This window comes from Equus asinus, chromosome 28 (genome assembly GCF_041296235.1).
Source record: "Equus asinus isolate D_3611 breed Donkey chromosome 28, EquAss-T2T_v2, whole genome shotgun sequence".
NCBI lineage: Eukaryota > Metazoa > Chordata > Mammalia > Perissodactyla > Equidae > Equus > Equus asinus.
The window spans coordinates 14,861,843-14,867,842 of record NC_091817.1 but is presented as its reverse complement, the minus strand read 5'-3'; the positions used below and the strand labels follow the sequence as shown (position 1 = coordinate 14,867,842).

The window sequence follows — 6,000 nt, the reverse complement described above, 5'->3', positions numbered from 1 at the left end:
CACTGAACTTATTTATTTATTTTGATGAGGAAGATTGGCCCTGACCTAACATCTGTGCCAGTCTTCCTCTATTTTATATGTGGGATGCTGCCACAGCATGGTTCAATGAGTGGTGTGTGGGTCTGTGTCAGGGATCCAAGCCCCCAAGCCCCAGGCTGTGGAGGCAGAGTGTGCAAACATAACCCACTATGTCACCAGGCAGCCCCTGAACTTATTTTTTTATAGTCCTTATAACCACGTAAATGTGTCGTCTTTACTGGTTCCCTTGTTTAATTGTGGTATCCCCAAGTTAAAATGGAAGCTCCATGAGAGTAAGAACATCCACCCCTCTATTGTGCCTGGCCACTGTCCCTGGCCATAATAGGTACTTAATATTTGTTGAATGACTGATCAATACTTTTTGCTTTACAAAGGATTTTCATATACATGAGCTTTTATAATCTCAGTTAATACCCTCAGTATAATCTCAGAGGGTATGGATTATGAAATTCATTTTCTAATTCAAGGAATGGAGGCTCAGACAGGTGGAGGAATTTACTTGAGATTGTAAAGCCAATCCCTAGTACATGTGGGCCTGGAACTCAGGTGTCATAACATCCAGTTCACCGTGGTCATTCTGCCTCCTTGATGCTGTGCTTTAAGGTGAAGATGAAGATTTTTCCATTTGCTTCTTTTCCTCTCTTGGCAAATGTTCTTTGGCCTATCTTCTCCAGACCAAAGGAGAAATTGATGACTGGTTGGTTGGTCCTTTTCATAAGGTGGCTTAGTCATCTTTTTGTGCAGTCTTGGACAGAAGGACTGTTAATGAGCTTGGCATGTACAGCCCCAAGACCAGCAGGAGGCTGGAGGAGGAGGAAAATCTTGGACGGATGTCTAGTTGCTCATGGAGTGAGTCAACCCAGAAGGTCAAGGCTGTCTTAGATTCATTGACCTTTGGGAACTGCTTGTCAGGGAATAATCAGTCCTTTCTAGCAAATTTCTGGATCATGGCATGATGTGGTGGTGGGATTGTCTTTGTCTTAGCCCACTGCGCAGAATCTGTCAGTTGATTATCCAAACAGCCCATTCTCCAGTCCTTTCTACTCATCAGCACAGCTCATGTACACCTATACAGATAGAAACTTCCAGAGACTGCTTTCTAGGTGTCCTTTCCAACTAGAAATGGGCCTGTGACCTGAACTGGCCAATGACATCCTAAGGGAAATCTCCTTGGTAGCAAATGGGAGATTCTGGGAAAGAATTAATGCAAGATAAAAGAGATGTGAAGGAGGAGAAGCTCTCTTCTCCCTTCCTGGTTGTGAGCACTGCTGTGTGGTGATGTGACCCCTTGAAGCTCCTGTGGTTGTCTTGTAACCATGAGGGGAACATCGTCATCATGGTGAGGACAGCAGGTGAAAAGGTGGAGAGAGCCTGGACTTTAATGACCTCACTGGGCCACTGAACCAACCCTTGAAAATTCCTCTGGACTTCTTAGAAAAGAGGAGAATAAATATCCTTATTGTTTAAGGCATTTTTAGTTGGGAGTTCTCTGCCAAATTTGAAACAGCTGAAAGTATCCTAAAAGATATTTCCAATTTAGTCTCAGAGAGCCCTGCATACAAGTTGCTGTGTTATTAAAATGGAAACTCGGTTTTCTTATACCTTACCCAACTGTGGAGAGGGAGACGTCCTACTGATGGTAACAACTATTACTTTTTTCCCAGCTCTGGTCCCCACCCGCATGGAGCAGGACCTCCTGTGGTGACATCCCCCTTCCCTCCACCACAAAGTCTCACCCAGTTATTTCTCATAGTCTTCAGGGTTGTCTCAAGTGAGCTCGTATCTGCTTCTCGTGAAGCCTCTTGATGGTACATCTTCAAATTATCTCCCCTCCTTGTTAATGCGGGAAGAGCACTGAAGTGGGAATGAAGAGATTTGCTTCTTGTCTAGACTCTGCCATTGACCCACAAAATGGCCTTGGATAATCCCCTTCCTCCTGCTGGGCTCCAGCTGCCATCTGGACCGTGATGAGGTAGGTGGACAATATCATCTCTGAGGTGTGTCTTGGCAGTGCGGTGCTTGGATCCTAAGTTCCTGTCCTCAGAGGTTGGGTCTACAGTGTGTGCCAGCTGGGAGCACAGTCCCTGTGTCAACTCCTGGGGCTGACTCATGGGCTTCTGCTTTGCCTTCACCTGCCAGTCCAGTGGGCAGAGCTAGGGCCTGCCAGGAGCCTACTGAAGGTGGATGTTGGCAAAGAGGAGCTTTGCTGATGCCTGGGGGTCTGAGAGGTGGTGGGGAGGGAGTATGTGGGTGACTGGCCCCTCTTCTGTGTCAAAATCAAGAACAAGACTGTCTGTCTGTGCTAGAAATGCACGCATTAGGGACTTTACCTTGTCGAGGGATTGTTCCAGTGAAGACCTGCAGATGGAGTCGGCATTTACTGTGGCTAGGGTAAGAGGATAGGGAAGGGAGCACACCAGGCAGAGGGAATAGCATGTACAATGGCCCTGAGGTGAGGGAGAGTGTGATATTTGAGCACCTGAAAGAAGTGAGTGAGCGAGTCGCAGAGATGGGCTGGAGGAGGCAGGAGGCAGCATGCACAAGGTCCTGCTGGCTGTGGTGAGGATGTTGAGCCCGAATGTGAGACCAGTGGGAAGACTCGGAAAGGCTTGAGGGGGACATGGCTGGACCCATAGTTTGGCTGCAGTAAGGAGAAGGGGTAGAGTAGAGCCCAAGTGGGTGTGTGTGAGGTTAACACAGTCACTTCGCCAGAGGCAATGGTGCCTTGAAACTAGACTGGTGGGGCAGAGATGGAGAGAAGAGGATGGGTTTGAAATATACATCAGAGGAAAAACCATGTGGCACTGATTTGGCTACAGAGGGCGAGGGAAAGGAGGTATCAGAAGTAACTCTGGGGGGCCGGCCCAGTGGAGCAGTGGTTAAGTTCACACGTTCCACTTCTCAGTGGCCTGGGGTTTGCTGGTTTGGATCCAGGGTGAGGACATGGCACCGCTTGGCAAAAGCCATGCTGTGGTAGGCGTCCCACATATAAATTAGAGGAAGATGGGCACGAATGTTAGCTCCGGGCCAGGCTTCCTCAGCAAAAAGAGGAGGGTTGGCAGCAGTTAGCTCAGGGCTAGTCTTCCTCAAAAAAAAAAAAGAAGAAGAAGAAGAAGTAACTCTGTTAATTCTGGATTCTGCAGCTGTGTGAAAGGTGGTGTCATTGGCAAGGTGAAGAACTCTGGCGGAGGATGGGTCTACAGGGATGCTCAAATTCATCTTGTATTTAATGAGCTTCAGGTCCATTTGAGACATCTGAGTGGGGTTCTGTTCATGAGTTAAGTGGATCAATCCAGCCATGCAAGTTTTGCTAGCCATGGTGAGGTCATTGCACCTGATCTGAGAGCAATGAGAAGCCTTTGAAGGGTTTTAAGCGGCGGGGGACCTGCTTTTGGCTTCAGTGTGAGAATAGATCAGAAGGAAGCCAGAGAGGAGGTAGGGGATCTCTTGAGAGGTGAAGGCACATCTGAGTACATGGCAATCACAGCAGGGATGCTGATGAGACCACTGAGAAGAGCAGAGGCAAGAAGGGGCTTCAGGCTCCTCACTCTCCCATGGGACGTGGGCAGCCTACCCTGCTCCGCATCTGGGTCTCCCCATTGAAAATGAGCACCTTGGTCTGCATGGTCAGGCTTCCTCAGGCTCCGGCATCCAAGTTTGTGATGGCTGCATCTGCTGCCCTCCAGGCCTCTCTCAGAAACAGATCAGTGTTTCCACTGTAGGGGAGGCTGGAGAAGGGTCTCTGCAGGGCCAGGGAGAGACCCCCAGGCTGAGGGAGGCCAGAATGCAGCAAAGCCTTTTTGCTCACCTTGTGCTCTGGAGGAGAGAGTTAGGATTTGCAAGGGAGAGGCAGGCAGCAGTATACAGATGGAAGCTCTGCAATTGCATTTCTGTGCCTGACAGCTCCTGGAGCACTGCATCGGGAGGGCTGCCGGTCCCTGCCAACTAGACACAGAGGGAAATTGGCTCCAAAACTGGAACAAGCTTCAAATCCTGTTCTGGGAAGACCAGGGCTGGGAAAGGGGTGGCTTGGGGCTGGTTCCCTCCTGCACTGACACGGAGGAGCTGGAAGGCCATGCCCTGCCTGGGATGCAGCCTGGGGCACGGGTGGGGTAAGCATGCACAGGGTTCCAGCATTGATGGTTTATGTCAATGTCTGCCAACTGTTGCTTGTTTGAGACAAGATAAATATAGAAATTGTTAGCCTTTAGAAACATCATAGAAATTTGAAAAAACCAATTTTATTTCTGTTGAATCTAATAAAAAATGTGGGCTCTCTTTTGTAGGTCTTTGTGTTTTTATTTCATTTTTCTAATAATTCATTGTTATTGTATATTACAAAAGTATCAGTCTGCAAAAAATTGGAAATAAAAATGAACCAAGGTATTTCAGCCCATATAGTATGAGAAGTGCTGGTCTAGGTTATCTTGGGCAATCACTTTTCTTCTCTAGGCCTCAGTTTCTCCATATGTAAATAAATGATGAGCATGTTTGGAGGTTTAGGGGAGCTTTCCGCTCTGAATTCTCTTTCATTCAAGAAATATTTATTAGGCATCTGCTTTGTGCCAGGCACAGTACAGAAAGCTCAGAATACGATGGTGAGAAATAACAGAAGTGGCCCAGCACTCTTGCAGCTTACAGTCTGGTCGGGGAAGGCTGACAGGAGAAAACAAGCACAAATACAAGAATACAGTTACAGACTGGTAAGTACAAGGAAGGAAAGGATTGGATCAACAGAGGAGGCTGTCCTTCCTTGATGGTCTGGGCAAGATTTCCTGAAGAAGGGAAGTTTGAGCTGGACGCTGAGAGATTGTAGGAGATGATTAGGTGAGGAGAGGGGAAGAGGAAGAGTCTTCATGCCCTATCTCCTGTTTGCCCTTCAGGATCCACTTTACACTCTTCTCCATCCTGCTCTGTGCCCAGGGGGGATGACCTCCAGGGACTGCCTAACCAGGCTCTTGCTTCCAGTTGAGTTTGGCCAATGGGAGCCACCCCCAGGAGATGAGTGGGAGGGAGCAGAGTGAGGTTGTGGTATTTAGTCCCCTGGCTCCCTCCCTGTCTGGGGTAGCATTCTTCTACTTATGGCCACAACCTCTGTGGCAACCACAAGACAAATCTGACTGCAGGAAGCATCATTAACTGAGGGCCCTAGTTGCTGTGCTCTGAAATCCATCCCTGCATTGCACCAAGGCCGTGTTTTGCATGGGCTGCCCCCAGCCAATGCCTATGTGCAGTAGGGATACTAAGGCATTCCTGAGAGACACTGGACTCTTCTGATGGCCAATTTTGGCTCTGACAACCTTGACGAAACTTCCTTAGTCCGCCCAGCAGTTAAGGATGCTCATACCCATCCTTCCTTCCTATCCTTCCTTCCCTCTATTCTTCATTTGGAGTCAAACTTACATCATGTCTAATGGTTCTCCCAGCCTTTGTGGGTTCCCTCCCCATTTCCTCTCATAAACATTTTCCTTAATAAAATCCTTGCATGTTTAATCTTATCTCAGCATCTGCTTCTTGGACAACCTGCATTTGTTGACAGACCCTTCACTTTCAACTCTCAGCTTCACCTGCTCCCTCTACTTGCCTCTTCAGGCCTGGCTGTGATTCCAGCTGTTGCTAGTCTCTGGGTGTTGTTTCCCTTAGCCCTGTTTGTGACGTTTCGAGAAGTCTCATCATTAAACTCTATTAAGTAAGTTACTGTTACAGACTGAATGTTCATGTCCCCTAAAAGATTGTGTGTTGAAACTTAGTCCTCTTGGTGTTTGGAGGTGGGGCCTTTGGGTAGAGCCCTCATGAACGAGATGAGTGCCCTTATAAAAGAGACCCCAGAGAGATGATCCCTTACCCCTTTACCATGTGCAGGCACAGCAAAAAGACAATTGTCTATGAACCAGAAAGCAGGCCCTCACCAGACATGGAATCTGCCAGCACCTTGATCTTGGACTTTCCAGCCTCCAGAAC

General features: G+C 48.1%; 1 long non-coding RNA gene across 1 annotated transcript; it reads left to right on the top strand.

Annotated features, from left to right (window-relative positions):
- Positions 1–296: 296 nt before the first annotated feature.
- LOC139042374 (uncharacterized) lies at positions 297–4,320 on the top strand. Its single transcript, XR_011499059.1, has 2 exons — positions 297–2,011; positions 3,943–4,320. It is a non-coding gene; the product is annotated as an uncharacterized lncRNA (long non-coding RNA).
- Positions 4,321–6,000: the final 1,680 nt, after the last annotated feature.